Raw genomic sequence first — 16,672 nt, 5'->3', positions numbered from 1 at the left:
AGGAATTTGTACTTGGCACATCCTGAGGTCCCTCCTGGCTAGAAGACACAGATTTTGTCCTGTCTCCCGGGGAGCTGTCCCTCCTGAGTTGTTGGAGGGCCAGACATAAGGGTGTTCACTGAGGTGAGTGCTGGGCTGGGAGAAGACATCCTGATGGGACACCATTGAACACTGGTGGCTGAAGGGCATTTTTGTTACAAGTCAGGTGCTTCATTATAGCTTGAATGCTTTGCCAGAATTTCCTCACCCTTCAGTAGGTTTGTTTCTCAATGTCATCAGCATTTTGCTGGCATTCGCACAAGCAATTAATTCCAGAAAGCATTCACTCCTCTGCAATACTCCATACCTGCTTGAATTGGAAGTAGCTCTTTTTCTCCCCTTTTAAAAGAAAAGGTGACTATATGCAATATAACAATTTGTTTTTACAGAGAAAACCCAAGCACTTCACTGACTGTGTGGTAAAATGGCACTTTGTGATTTTGTAGCCACAATAGGCTATCATTTTGCAACTGACCCAAGCAAGCCTGGGTGCCTAGCAGTGGGAAAACCAAAGCTCCTACCACTTCACATCAGTAACAGAGATAGGGAGAATAAACCACCAACTAGAACTGCAGGCACTACAGAAGAAACTTTTTAATCATCTTAGAGTTATAAAGTTTCCTACTAAATTGTTAGGAGGGATGAATGAAGAGTAGGCTCTTGATTAATCTTTGGCCTAGAAAGCAAAGGGCTTCTTGCTGTTGGAATTGCTTTTCATGAAGTTGTGAAGTTAGCAATTTCATATTCTCATTTCTCTGGTTTCTGCAGGGTTTTTTTCCTCCCACCATTCCCCAACAGCAAAAGTCTTTCATCATTACGTGAACTCTGTTTAAAAGAGGTATGTTTCCTCAGCCTTAAGACATTATTCTGCTGTCTTGTGAAAGACCATGGGTTCAGAGCAAGAAGCAAAGGGTCAGGACACAGGCTTAGATTTCTCAGCCTACTTTGTGCCCCCCCCCCTTTCTTTAACATTTTATTTAAATTCAATTTGCCAACATATAGTATAACATCCAGTGCTCATCCCATCATACTCTGTGTCTTGTTGTGTGACCACCCAGTTGTTTGGGTTCTAAGATACTTGTAGAAGCCTGTTGGATAAAATCTGCCACCATACAAGTCACCCTGGGCAAAGAAGCAGCACTAGGTTGCATTTTTCTTGTTGCATCTTTAACAGCTTAGTAAATTGGACTTGAATAAAACTGTGAAAGACATAAGCAAAGAAATGTAAATTTTAACCACAATAAGCTACCTTTTTTACCCAAATAATTGACAAAGATTTCAAAGAATGACAATGCCCTAAGTTAGTAATGGTGTAGGAAAAGAGGTCGTTGATAAAGGGAGTATATGTTGGTAGGATATTTCTGAAGAGCACTTTGGCAGCACACATCAAAAATCCTTTAAAAGCATATCCTATAATCTACCAGCCTCTCTTCTAAGAATTTATCTCAAGGAATAACCACACTGGAGTTCAAAACTGTTTACAACAGATGTATATGATAGGAAAAAATCCAGTGTCCAAGAATGCAGATTGGGTTCAATGAGTTGTTAAAATTTATAAAATGGAAATCTCTGAAGTCGTAATTTTTTATGTAGAGCTGTATTTATTGACATGGAAATAGTTCACATTTTTTTTCTTGTGCATATATTTCTTGTCTATTTCTCTCCTCTTCTTTGCAATAATGGGTGCTCCTATCAACTAGAGCTAATAGTTGGGTACTCTACTCCATTGTGATCTAAATAGACACTAGAATTCCAAGAGGATGTGAGTATTGTTACAGAACAAGGAAATCTGCTGGTTCCTTTAATGAAATCACACTCAGAGGTTATCATGGAGGTCAAATCTCTATTTGGGAAAAGGTAGCTGGACCATGTGATCATGGACGGCTTTTATCCTCAGGTACTCTTCTTCTGCTACTATCCTTGGAGGGGTCTCGGGAGGGAACATTTCCTTATCTGATATTTTTCACAAAAAGGTCTTGATGGAAAAATGAAATAATACAGCTGAAAACTAGAAATAAAATGACAAAATGCTAATTGAATATTAAAGTAGGTAAAAAAAAAAAAAAAGAATAGCTCTTTTTATTTTAAAATCTTTGGGGGTGCCTGGTTGCCAACTTTGGTTGGCAGAGTTGGTTAAGTTTCCAACTCGGGTCAGGCTCAGGTCATGATCTCAAGGCCATGGAGGAGTCTCTTAAGAGACTCAGGCTCCTGCCTGAGTCAGGCTCCCTGCCTGACCCTGCCTCAGGCTCCATGCTCAGTGAGGAGTCTGCTTAAGACTTTCTCTCCCTCTGCCCCCCCCCCAAATAAATAAATAAATCTAAATAAATAAATAGATAGATAGATAGATAGATAGATAGATAAACTTTGAACCTAAAAGGTGTGTTTCTAGACACTACCTGCAAAGGGAGAAAAATGAAGAGGAAGCATGTGAGGTGGGAGGAGAAAATGCTTAACAAAAATGAGAAATTTGGTCTAAATTCTCCCCAAACAATGGGAAGTTTATTTATAAGTGTACAAATTTGTTCCTTAAACAGACATGTATCAATCACTTGTAAGGCAACAAGATGAGTAATGCAGGCTCCCCTCAAAGAGTTCCCAGTCAACCAGGACTGTCCTGGATTTGGTAGGGGGACTAGAATGCATCTCAGTTGTGTTCTAGGTGGGTAAGCCCCCTTCCACATAACCCTCAGTGGCCCCTCTTCAGTTAATTTGTTCACAAATATAAACAAATTTCACTCACTAGTTGTTTCAGTGTCACATGCATAAAACCTGTTACCTACATGTTGGGGTGTCCTGGGGCTCAGTCCTGGGACCCCTTCTCTTCTTTCTGTGCATTCTTTCCCTAGTAATCTCATATGGTGTCGTGGCTTCACATATTATCCATGTAGGATGACTTCCAAGTTCATCTCAGCAGCCCCTACTTTTCCCTTGAGTTCCACAGTCAAATTTGCAACTGCCTATTTGACAACCCCTCTTGCACATCTCAGGCACTTCTCAGATCTCTCTGGAGGTAGTGGCCCAGGTTCTCTGCTCCGCCTGACTAGCCCGGGGTCACCGGGGTTAACCTCTGTTGATGCCACTGCTCCATACAAGAAGGGGAAGAATGTGAAGTCCACCTTCCTCAGCTGCTCATTTACCAAGTTGTGTATTGACTCAGTTACTTCTGCTCTTTGTTCCCTTGACCCTGAGCTTGTGGTTCTCCCGGAAGGTCTCCTGGACACTAGAGCTACCTTCCCATACATGTGTTTTGGGTTAGGGTTTCCTCCATTAATAGGATCCCATCTGCTTTTCATCATTCGTGAATTTTCTCAAAGTTTGAAGCTTTCTGATTGTGTTCATTTTTTTTTATCTCTCTTTTTAATTCATCCTTTTAATGATTTAAGGTATTTTTTTCTGGACGCTTTGGATGGGAGGCAGAAACAAACATACGCTCAGTTTTCTGTCTCAATTCAGTATCTGTTCTTTCTCATAGCTTCAGAGTTGTACTGAATATAAGTCAATTAATAATTCAGTTATTTTCTTAATTATCAATATGTGCTCTGGGACTATAATACTTTCCGGGGCTGGGATGTACAACACTACTTCACCCAATCACTGTGACCCCCAATCTATTATTGAAGAAGTAGAAAGCAATCACAGGTCTCAGGGTTATTGTTTCTTTTAGCTATGAAGTGTCACTTCTCACTTCTTTCAATGTTTCCTTCTATTATAATTGGTAGTCTATGTTTTTATACAGTTGCTTTTCTTTTAGACAAAAAAAAAGAAAGAAGAAGAAAAAAAAAAGCATGCGTGTTACGGAAGTTTTTGCTTCTTAACTCTCCCTTAAGGGGAGACAATTATTTCTGTTTTTTGGAATTACATTCTGTAAGAAAAGTTTCTCAGATTATTTCTTTTAAAATATGTGATGTTTTACTATAATTCTACTTAAAAAAAAAACAACCTTGGAACAATGGAACAAAATAAATTTGGTTTGTTTAAGCTGGACCCTGTATTTGAAGAGTGTACTACATAATGTAGTTCTCAAATTGTTGTCTTATCTTCAGGATATGGGAGGAAATAAAAACCCACAGCAAGGCTATGTAATATCCTGTCCTCTTAAAATATAGTATATTCTTCTACCTCTCTAGCTAGGCAAGAGGGTTGTGATGATTAATCTTATGTGTTAACTTGGCTGGCCCATAGTGTCCAGATATTTGATCAAACATTAATCTGGATGTTTTTATGAGGGTGTTTATGGATGAGATTTGGATCTGAATCTTTAGACTTTGAGTAAAGCAGATTGACCTCCATAAGGTGAGTAGGCCTTATCCAATCAGTTGAGGGTCTTAATAGAATTAAGACTCATCTCCCCAGAGTAGGTCTGCCAGCAGATAGTCTTTGGACTTGAATTGCAGCATCAGCTCTTCCTGAGTCTCAAGGCTGCAGCCTCATCCTGCAGATTTTGGACTTGCCAGCCTCCATAATTACATGCTCCCATTCCTTAAAGTAAATCTCTTTATAAATATAAACATAATATTAAGTAAAAATACATAAAACATAAATTTATGGAAATATGTATAAATATAATATTAAATATATATATTTTAATATATGTACCTAACTCTAAATTGACTTGGAGCCCTTGGATCTTTTCACACTGAGGGGTAGATGTTACAGAAATCAGAGTAAAAACTATACATATTCATGTATCTGCTTGGAGAATAGAGATTAAATTCCTTCTCAAGAGACCATTTTGTGGATCTACTTGCTCACTACTGCTTTTGTAGACACCCCTGGACTATGAATTCTATTCGTCTACTACAAACCATGACAGTAGCCTTGCTTCTAGTCCACTGGGAACTTCCTGAATATTGGATTCAGTTCAACTACCCGAAGCACTATGTCCAGCTATGTCTTCATTCCTTTGCTGCATTCCTAGAGTTTGCACTGGTGGTCTTCCAGTCTTCCTGGACTTTTTGGCTACTGGATTATACCTTCATGTCCAATTAAGCAAGATTCACTCATTTCCTCATTAACCAGACCCCTGGTCTCATCCAGTCCAGCTGTTCTTCTGTGCTTCCCACACAACGACCATAATGAGTGCCACAGATCTTACACTGAGTTTTTCCTAATTTTCACAGCAAGCTGACAAACTGGCAAATGTCTTGTTTTAATTTCCAATGTAATTCATATGTTTTAATATTATATTTTATAATGTAAAGTTAGCCTCAATAGGAAGGACACAATTTTACAAATAGGATTATTTTTAAAACATTCAATACTAAGTATATCATCATAAGCTAAAGTTAACCTTGGAGAGTATAATTGAGACTTGATCATTCAAATAAAATAAATAATAAAATAACTGAGTTTAACAGACAGAATTTAATATAAAGTATTATTAACTAGGTAATGGTAGTAGGTTTCTATTACTACTATGACAAATTACCTCACATTTAGTGGATTGGGATAACACAAATTTGTTACCCTACAGTTCCAGAGATCAGAAGTCCAAAATAATTTTCACTGGGCTAAAATCAAGGTGTCAGCAGAATTGTGTTCCTTTTGGAGGTTCCAGATTATCTATGCTTGTTTGCCTATTCCTGCTCCCAGAGGCCACCTACATTTCTTGTCTCAGGGGCCCGCCAATCTCTTCAACCTCTGCTTTCATTGTCACACCCACTTTTCTGACTCAGACCCTCTGCCTCCCTCTCGTAAGGACCCATGTGGATAATTCAGGATGATCTTCCCACCTCAAGATCCTTAACTGTTCAATTTCTTTTGCCATGTGAAGTAACATATTCACATGTTTTGGGGATTACATATGGATGTCTTTAGGAAGACTATTATTCTATCCATCAAAACAACGGACAAGGCAAAAATGAAACTAAGGTATCACATTTTATAGACTGAATTAGCAACTGCAGAAAGCAGCGACTCCCCTAGGGTTCCAACAAAGGGAAGATGTTGGAATGTTAAAATTTTAGAAGCTTAAAGAAAAGGCCCACAGAGCAGAAACCTACACCTCTGAGGGCAAGACAATAGCTGCTAGTGGTGGAATCTCTGAGGGGACAATGAGGCAGGTGCTCCCAAGGTTAGGAGGACTGCAAACTGCTCCCTCTGGAACAAAGTGCAGCTCCAGTGGGGAGGAAGCAGGGCCGACCAGAAGAGTAAGCTACAAAAAGGAATGGGTCCCTTTCCTTCCTCCTGCCTACTAGTCTTCCTCTAGTGCTCCTTACTGGCACTCCAAGAAGGAGCCAGCTGGCTCAAGAAAACTATAAGTAGAGTCCCAGCCTCAGCATTACAAAACTGAGCACAGGAGACAATTGTTTTACAGGTGGCACATGACTCAACGTGATGAAAAGCAAAAAATCTAAATCCACCAATTGTTTTGATTATGTATCTTTGAAGCAAGACTTTTATGCTCAATTCATTGTTTTTTTTTAAATATGTTGTAGCTTCAGATCACTTTAAGACACGTGTATGGAAATTATATAGTGTTTCCAGATATACTCTAGATAATGCAATGATTACTACACTTTTTAGAAAAGATGTACTCTTGGGTTATTTTGTTTTAAAACACCCCATGTGATCTAGTATATATTTAATTTGTAATTAAAGCAAATTAAATCAATTAATTCATTTGGGGCCCCTGGGTGGTTCAATGGGTTAAGCATCTGCCTTCAGCACAGGTCATGATCTCAGGGTCCTGGAATCCAGCCTGTTGGAGTGGGGGGGGGTCCCTGCTCAGTGGGGGTCTGCTTTCCCCTCTGCCTCTGCCCCACTCCCCTGCTTATACTCTCTCTCTCTAAATAAATAAAACCTTTTAAAAATAGCTATTAATTCATTTGGGGATTTCATATCATTCTTTGGAACAACTAAAGACAACTTAGGAGAACTCAAAATAAAAGAATTTCTGGGGCAGTACAGTGGATGGTTGCATCAAACCTGTTCATAACAATAAGTAAAAAGAAACCCATTGAAGAAACATCCTGAGTCAGAAGTTCAGGTTAAGAAAAATATATCCTAATTTGCAATCTTTGCAAAAGTGCAAAGTGCAATCTTTGCATTTTCATTCATATTCTAACCTCATATTTTGCTGGATTGTGTGAAATCTTTCTGGACCTAGTTTTTAGTTTTCAAACACCAGATTTGTGTTCTATGTTACTATAAATGTTCTCTAATAGACTCTCCATATTATCAAGCTGTTCTTCAATTACAAAAGCAAGACTAAAAGAGCTAAAGATTCTCATGTCTATCTAGCATTATATGCTCATGCTGAGTTCTAGGATGTACCAGGTTTGAGCACCTGCAGTTCTGTTCTCAGTGCCATCTTTCATTCTCAACTAAACTAATCGTGAAACTCTTAGGTCCTAACCTTGGTTGGCCAGGTTGGCTTTCAACCTCATTCAGTACACTTTCTTGTCCTAATAACCAAGAAATAACTTCAAGCTAAAATATTTGTTTAACTGCTTTTCATCCTCCTTCTTCCTCAATAATTGTTTCCTTTCCCCTCCCACATTTATTTATAAATGCATCTTTTGACTTGGTAAGGTGGCACTAAATTGCTCCAACTCTAGAGTTGTACTTCATTTCAAGTCATTGATTAGCCACTTCACTGGAATCCTTTTGTAAGCATATTTTTTAAAAAAAGAAACCAATGCAAGGAAAACAAAATATAGACTTACAGATATCTGGACACAGACCTTAAAATAACTATACCTAATATATTTACAGAAATAAAAGACATAATTGAGAATTCTTGCAGAAAACAGGAAATTATTTTTAAAATGAAACTTCTAGAACAGAAAAATTTGATAATGAGCTTAACAGCTGGAGAGAGAATTAGGGAACTGAAAGGTCAGTAATAAATATCCAAAATAAAAGCACGAGAAACAAAAGAATAGTACTGCTATACATAGTAGTGAACTAGTGATATCTGTAAGAGAATGAATAAATAGCAAAACATGATGGTCTTAAAGAATTCAAACACAAAAGACTATAAAAACAAACCTATAATAACAAAAATCGGGTCAATAGTTGCCTGAGAACGAGGTAACTTTTTAGGGTGAAGTAAATATTCTATATTATGATGGTTACATGGGTGCATACATTTGTCAGAACTCATCAAACCATATGCTTAAAACAGGAACATTTTGTGGAGTGTCAACTCCGTCTTAATAAAGTTACTTAAATTGACAAAAATATGGAAAAAACAGCATCTAAGTTGGGTAAGAAGGCATATACAATTAAAATGCTACAAGGCCCTAGTATTGTCTAGGAAGAGATATAAGTATTTGTACTTGATGTAAATTTTTTCAAAAAGGGGGTATGTAGGGTAACTATTAAAAGAATAGTAAAATAATATATTAATACCGAAATAAGTGAGAAAATGAAATAACAGAAACAATCGATTTGAAAGGAAGAAAAGAAATATAGGATCGATGGGACAACTAGAAAGTGAATGGTAAGATGGTAGACCTGGATTAAGAAAACAACTATATACTGCTTACAAGAAACACATCACAAAAATAAGGACACAAATATTGAAAGTAAGGGAATAAAAAAGAGATGTACCATGTAAACATCAGACAAAGTGGACCTTAAGGAAAAAATAACTAGTAGAGACAGACTATTTTATAATAAATTGCTTAATTTACCAGAAATATATAGTGATCCTAAAACTCTATGAACATAATAAAGTAATCTCAAAATGTATCAGGCAAAAAAATCTCAAGCCTTACTCATTAAGGAGACAAAAGAATATAGATTTGAATTTCACAGGTAACAAATCTGGGGGCACGTAGGTGGCTCAGTAGTTGAGCTTCTGCCTTTGGCTCCAGATGTGATCCTGGGATCCAGGATCGAGTCCCACATTGGGCTCTCTGCATGGGCCTGCTTCTCTCTCTGCCTGTCTCTGCTTCTCTCTCTATGTGTCTCTCATGAATAAAGAAATAAAATCTTTAAAAAAAAAAAAAGAACAAATCTGACCTAATTGATATATAAAGAATATTTGACCTAATACTGTAGATTTCATTTTCAAAATTACACTTGAAATATTTATAAAAATTACCACATGCTAGGTTTAAATCAAATCTCAACAAAAAACAAAGCATTGAAATCATACAGTTTGTTGTCAGGCAGTGGTGGAAACACATTAGAAATAAATTATAAGGGCAGCCGGGGTGGTTCAGTGGTTTAGCGCCTACCTTCAGCCCAGGGCATGCTCCTGGAGACCCGGGATCGAGTCCCACGTCGGGCTCCCTGAATGGAGCCTGCTTCTCCCTCTGCCTGTGTCTCTGCCTCTCTCCCTCTGTCTCTCATGAGTAAATAAATAAAATCTTAAAAAAAAAATAAATTATAATATCATTTGAACAGATTTCCAGGTATGGAAATTAAGGATTATCCCTTCCAGGGCGCCTGGGTGGTTCAGTTAGTCAAGTGACCAACTCTTGATTTTATTTTAGGTCATGATATCAGGGTCAGGAGTTCAAGCTTTGCATTGGGCTCTGCACTGGACATGGAGCCCGCTTGAGACTCTCTCTTTCCCTCTCCCTCTGCCTCTAGCCCCCATGCTTGCTCACACTCTCTAACTAAAAGGAAAAATAAAGAAAGAATTATCCTTTAATAACTCATAAATCAATGAAAAAATAACAAAGGAAATTAGAAAATAGTTTACTGGAATAATAATGAAGATATTGCAAAGCGTGTTGGTACAGCTAAAGCCATACTTAGAGGAAAATTTATATCCTTATAACACAGGGCAGCCCCGGTGGCGCAGCGGTTTAGGGCCGCCTGCAGCCCAGGGCGTGATCCTGGAGACCAGGGATCGAGTCCTACATCAGGCTCTCTGTATGGTGCCTGTGTCTCTGCCTCTCTCTCTCTCTCTCTCTCTCTCTCTCTATGAATAAATAAAATTTAAAAATCTTAAAAAAATAAATAAAAATAAAATATCCTTATAACACATACACTAAAAAAGAAGAATAGATGAAAAGGCAGTGATCTGGGCAGCCCGGGTGGCTCAGCGGTTTAGCGCCGCCTTTGGCCCAGGGCATGATCCTGGGGTCCTGGGATCGAGTCCCACGTCGGGCTCCTGCATGGAGCCTGCTTCTCCCTCTGCCTGTGTCTCTGCCTCTCTCTCTCTCTCTCTCTTTCTGTCTCTCACGAATAAATAGAATCTTAAAAAAAAAAAAAGCCAAAAAGGAAAGGAAGTCTTTTCTGTAAAAAAAAAGAAAGAAAGAAAGAAAGAAAGAAAGAAAGAAAGAAAGAAAGAAAAAGAAAAGGCAGTGATCTAAGCATCTATCTCAAAAAGTTGGAAAAATATCAAACTCAGAGTGGAAGAGAGGAAATCATAAAGACAAGGGGAGAAAGAACTAAGTGGAAATATAAAATAAATACAGACTAGAGAGGCTTAACAAAACTAGATGTTGGTTCTTTGGAAAGTCCAAATTCCCTAGTGAGATCAAGGGGAAAAAGGCAAAAATAATCCACATCAATAATGAAAGAGGAGACACTGTTATAGATCTTACAAATATTTAAAATATTGTAAGAAGATATTATAATCAATGTTGTGTGAATAACTAAAAAATTTTTACCAATGGACAATTTTCCAGAAAAGCAGTTTACCTCTAAATGGACACAAAAATCCTCTACAGTCCTATAACAATGAAGAAAATGGAATACATATTTTTAAACTTTCCATTTAAAACCCCAAATCCAAAAAAAAAACCAAAAAACAAAAAACAAAACAAAACAAAAAAACACCAACCCCAAACCTCAAGTCCAGATGACTTCACTGGTGAATTTTTACCAAATATTTGAGAAAGGAAAAAATGCCAGTTGTAGATAAACTTTTCCAGAGAATAGAAAAAGTGAGACACTTTCCATTTTGTCCTCTGAGGCTGGTGTTACCTTGATACCAAAACCTGACAAGAACATTATAAAAGGAGTAGAACAGGTCAGTATAACATGATGTTTTACATAAATCTAAAAAAAAAATTAAACCAACTATTAGCAAAACAAATCCAGCAGTGCCTGGTGAATACACTGGGCTATTCCAGGAAGGCAAGAATGGTTTAATATTTGGGTCGCCCTAGCAGCATGGAGACAGGCCCTCTGGCTGAAGATGTATGTAACACGCAGACTTACTGAGAGCTAGGAATGGCTGCCAAGGAGGTCTTCAACAGAGGATTTGGGTTTGGTATAGTCAGTATAGCACAAGAATTGGAGAACCAATTCTACTATATTAGTAGAATTCTCTACTTCTGGTTGTGCTTACACAGACAGGGAAATCTTCAGACAACCTAGAGACCAAATATAAGATCTGTAACTGGGACTTATTTTCAACCTAAAATGAAAGAGATAGCCCTCTCAGGGCAGAAATTTCTTTGTAGAATAAGTTGCTTGAAGGCTTGAAGGTGACTCTTGATGCCCTGCTTGTGCTGACCACAGGAAAAAAGAGTGGGAAATTGAAGTCCCCTATAAATAAGATTGTCTCCGCCTTGACAGTAATGTTGATATAGATTTTTCTGGACCAACCATTTACACCTGGGCTGTGTTAGCCTTTGAAGGTTGGCTTGCCGGCTGGCTCCCCGATGAGTTTTGGCAGAGCCAAATCCAAACAGTCACAAAATAATTTTGCCCTGGGTTTCAAGGTGGCAGACCTCCAGCTGTACACTCAAGAAAATGATGAAACTGAGTTTGGAGGCTATATCGACCAGGCGGTTCAAGTGAGAAGATTGAAACACAAGATTTGCATAGCCTTGCAACCACCTGTTTTGACGCTGGTGCTAACTACACACTGGCTTGTAGAACTTCTTTATCTGCTAAGCAATAATCCCAGCTTGATTGGACTGGGTTATCCTCAAACCCTTCCACCAGGAAGGGGACCCTATAAGTCCCCTTCAGCTCGGGTCATGATCCTGGGGTCCTGGGATTGAGCCCCACATCGGGCTCCCTGCTCATCGGGAAGTCTCCTTCTTCCCCATCCTCTGCCCCTTCCATGCTTGTGCTCCCTCTCCCTCTCTCTCTCAAATAAAGAAATAAAATCTTAAAAAAAATAAATCCATCATGCTTGGAACAAAAAAAGAGAGAATGGTTTAACATTTGAAAAAAGATGATATTTGTCACATCAACAGAATGAAGGAGTAAGCATCATATTACCATCTAGATAAATGCTGAAAAAGAACTTGCCAAAATTCAATATATATTCATGATTAGAACTTCTAGCAAATATAAATAAAACTGCTTGAATCTAATAAAATGCACCTATAAATAATCTTACACAAGCATGATTAAACGTGAAAAGCTTTCCCTCTGGAATGGAGAATGAGACAAAAATGTCCTAGCCAATTTAATAAACAAGATAAAGAAAAAGAGTATAAGAATATGAACACGAGGATAAAAACTGCTCCTATTAAAAAAAAAACTGCTCCTATTCACAATCTGGTGTTGTACATAGACTATCCAAAAGGATCTACAACAAATTATTAAATTTAATTAGTGACTTTAGTTAGCCAAGTTATTGGATACCAATATATAAAAATTAATTGTTTCCTTCCATCATAACAAGCGAAAAATTAAGTTTTTAAATTTTTTACTTATAATTGATTGTTTTCTTATTGAGGTATAATTAACATGTTAGTTTCAAGTGTGCAACATGATTTCATATTTGTATATACACTGCAAAAAGATCACTACAATAAATCTAGTTACCATCAGTCACCATACATGGTTACAACATTTTTTTTCTTGTGTTGAGAACTTTTAAGCTTTACTCTCTTAGCAACTTTCAGTTGTGCAATGTGTTATTAATTATAGTCACTATTCTGTACATTATATGTGACTTACTTATTGTATAACTGGAAGTGTGTACCTTTTGACCCCCTTCACCCATTTTGCCTACTCGACTCCCCTCTCTGCTGGCAACCACCATCTGCTCTCTGTATTTATGAGCTTGGTTTTTTTGTTTGCTTTATTTTGTTTTGTTTTGATTTGTTTGTCTTGGATTCCACATGTAAGTGAAATTATATGGTATTTGTCTTTATCTGACTTATTGCACTTAGCATAATGCCTTCATGTCTTGTTTACGCTGAGTAATATTCCATTCTGTATATATATATATATATATATATATATATATATATATATATATATACACGCCACATCTGTCTTCTTTATTCATCCATCAATAAGCACTTAAGTTATCTGCATCTCTTGGCTATTGTAAATAATGCTGCAATGAATGTGGGGACGCAGACATCTTTTAGAGTTAATGTTCCCCTGAGAAGTGAAATTTTTGGATCATATGGTAGATCTGTTCTTGATTTCTTCAGGAACCTTCATACTGTGTTCTGTAGTGGCTGCACCAACTGATGTTCCCACCACCGGTGCACGAGGGCTTCCCCTTTCCTCCACATGTTCACCAACACCTGTTATTTCATGTCTTTTTGGTGATAGCCATTCTAAAAAGTGTGAGGTGATATCTCAGTGTGGTTTTTTTTTTTTTTTTTTTTTTTTTTTTTTATTGGTGTTCAATTTACTAACATCAGTGTGGTTTTGATTGGCGTTTCCCCAATGGTTAGGGATGTTGAACACCTTTTCATGTATCTGTTGGCCATCTGGATATCTTCTTGGGAAGAATGTCTATTCAGTTCTTCTGCCCATTTTTAATCAGATTGTTGTTTTGCTATTGAGTTTTAAGAGTACTTTATATATTTGGGATAGTAACCCCTTATCAGATATGATTTGCAAATATCTTCTCCTTCAGTAAGTTGCCTTTGCATTTTGTTGATGATTTCCTTTGCCGTGCAGAGGCTTTTTAGTTTGATGTAGTCTCACTTGTTGATTTTTGCTTTTGGAAATTAAAAAAAATAATAATCACCAAGACAGATGTCAAAGAGCTTACTGCCTACATTTTCTTTAAGGAGTTTTATGGTTTCAGTCTTACGTTCAAGTCTTTCAACCATTTTGCAGTTATTTTTGTAGATAGTCTAAGATGGGAGTCCGGTTTCATTCTTTTGCATGTAGCTGTCCGGTTTTCCCAACACCATTTATTGAAGAAACTCTTTTTTTCCTGTTATATATTCTCTTCCTCTTTATCATAGATTAATTGACAGGCAGTCCTAAACAAGACACAAAGTATTACTGTAAGGGAAAATATTGACAATTATGGCTACATTAAGAATTTGTTACTCAAAAGACTCAACTTTATATAAATGATATCCTTCCCTGATTGGCTCTTTTTTTTTGTTCCCTCACTGAAAATTATGCTCGTGAGAGTCATACTACTTTTTTAGATGCTTTAGGTCTTGTATATGGTCTGAAATTGGGGCCAAGTTTCATTTATAGGAGATGGACAGAACTCTGCCCATTGGTTTAAACATCCAGCAAGTGGTTACCACTGGGGAGGACTGAGGGGAAAGTGATCAAACCAAGAGGGCTCTGCATGGCTGGTGATTTTCCATTTCCTGTCCTGGAGATGATTAAATGAGTATGATTACTTGGGGGTAATTCATTGAACCATATGACGATTTGCTCACTTTTCTGTATTTGCATTATACTTCAATAAAAAATTAAAGGATATGTGTCTTCCTCTCCCTTGCAGATCTGGACTAGCAATAAATGCATTGGTTCCTTTTCTCCTGAATTGTCCTCAATTTGTTCCTTTTGCCAATTGCCATCTCACCATGACCTTTAAAATTTTTTATTGGCCACCTAATGCATGCCACCTACCTTGCTAGATTCAGTTACAAATATCGTCACATTGAATCTTCACGACAGTTCCGTGAATTGGAAGTCATTACAGCTGAGGCTTGGAGAGATTAAGTGATCTGTCGAAGTCAAGCAGCTAGCAAACAGCAAGCAGCAGAGCCAGGATTACAGTCTGGTGCGTTTGCTGCATTCTACTGTGCTTTTAAAACCCAAAGATCAAAAATAGAAAATTCTAACACTTAGCAATTCATTCGGGACCTCATTGATCTATATAAAAAAGCTATGAAAAAGGTACATTTAAGTGAAATGAAAAATAAATATTCTTTTCTGTGTACCTGGTATACATTGAGAGTACTTTTCAAGTTTGTGAAGCTTTTTAAAAGTGGCTGTAGGGGAAAAGGCATGGATTTATAGTCAGGGAGCTCAAATCCCAGATTGGCTACTTCTCACTTGTGTTTTCTTGAAAAGCTCCTTAAGCTATTTGAGGCTGGATTTTTCTAATTTTGAAAAAAAAAAAGCAAATAATAAAATCTATTGGTGGTAAGCCAAAGGAATTGTGTAGAAATCATTTGATACCGTGGATAAACTGCAGCCAGCCTGCAAGCCTGAGAAACTGAGAGGATTAAGTTTGTAATGACCCAGGTTGCAGCAGAGAGCTGAGCTTAGTTGAGTCCTCAGTACATTATAAATGCCAGTAGAGTCTAACTTATCAGAGCCCCACATCATCATGCATGCAGTCCCCACTCCCCACCCTGCACCTGTTCCCTCACCCTTCACCCTGCGTGCCCCCACCCCCATTGCTAAGGACTCCTCCACTGCCAGTGCCATGAGAGCTGCTGTGAGGGACATGGACATCTTAGAGACTGAGTGAGGTCTAGTAACCCACCAAATGGAGCTTTGGTCAACAAGATACCATTTTCGTCCATCAAATTAGCAAAGACATTTCATACGATAACATTTAGAGTCAAAAGGGTAAGATAGGGATCCCTGGGTGGCTCAGTGGTTTAGGGCCTGCCTTTAGCTCAGGGCATGATCCTGGAGTCCCAGGATCAAGTCCCACATCAAGCTCCCTGGGAGGAGCCTCCTTCTTCCTCTGCCTGTGTCTCTGCCTCTCTGTGTGTGTGGGTGTGTGTGTGTCTCTCATGAGCAAATAAATAAAATCTTAAAAAAAAAAAAGCAGAATAATTCTATTTTTTTTTAAAAGGGTAAGATAAATTTCCTCTTGGACAACTGGAAGAGCCATGTGCCTTTCTGGAAAACCATTTGACAAGCAAACTGGAAAGAAAATATCGAGAGAAGTTTAGAGAACATGATTGTCACTGTAATTCCCCTTCCAGGAATCTATTGCTGGGAAACAGTAATATCAATCTACACTCAGACAGAACTTTGTGTCCAAGGATGTTGCAGCCTTACTTACCATGGCAAAAGTCCAAGGTAACCTAAATGTGCAAACATAGGAGAATGATTAGGTCATCTCTTGTACACTCAGGGAAATTGTCACTCAATCGCATAGAATGTGTCCCTTCAAAGTAAAATAATAAAATGGACAACTATGTATGATAATAAGCTATATGTATTATATAATTATAATATTTACAAATATATATAGTATATATAAGAAACATATAACACAATAGAGCATGCTCATGAGTGAGATATTATAAAGTGAAATAAAAAAAAGGAGTTGCGAAACTATAAATACTGGAAAAACCCAAATGTCCATCAATAGATGAATGGATAGGGGATCCCTGGGTGGCTCAGTGGTTTGGTGCCTGCCTTCGGCCCAGGGCGTGATCCTGGGGACCTGGGATCAAGTCCCACATCGGGCTCTCTGCATGGAGCCTGCTTCTCCCTCTGCCTGTGTCTCTGCCTCTCTCTCTCTCTCTGTGTCTCTCATGAATGAATAAATAAAATCTTTTTAAAAAATAGATGAATGGATAAA

At 37.9% G+C, this 16,672-nt stretch overlaps 1 long non-coding RNA gene and 1 pseudogene across 5 annotated transcripts in view; both read left to right on the top strand.

Annotated features, from left to right (window-relative positions):
* Positions 1 to 16,672, top strand: part of LOC140604663 (uncharacterized) — a 39,378-nt gene continuing 22,706 nt past the window's right edge. For all 5 annotated transcript variants that reach the window (XR_012007478.1, XR_012007476.1, XR_012007475.1 and 2 more), the window contains exon 1: positions 1 to 123. This is a non-coding gene — a long non-coding RNA (uncharacterized lncRNA). The remainder of the gene's footprint in view (positions 124 to 16,672) is intronic.
* Positions 10,851 to 11,957, top strand: LOC140605354 (non-selective voltage-gated ion channel VDAC3-like; annotated as a pseudogene).

The sequence above is a fragment of the Canis lupus genome, chromosome 15 (assembly GCF_048164855.1).
Source record: "Canis lupus baileyi chromosome 15, mCanLup2.hap1, whole genome shotgun sequence".
In the NCBI taxonomy this organism is placed as follows: domain Eukaryota; kingdom Metazoa; phylum Chordata; class Mammalia; order Carnivora; family Canidae; genus Canis; species Canis lupus.
This window is presented reverse-complemented; position numbering and strand designations above follow the sequence as displayed.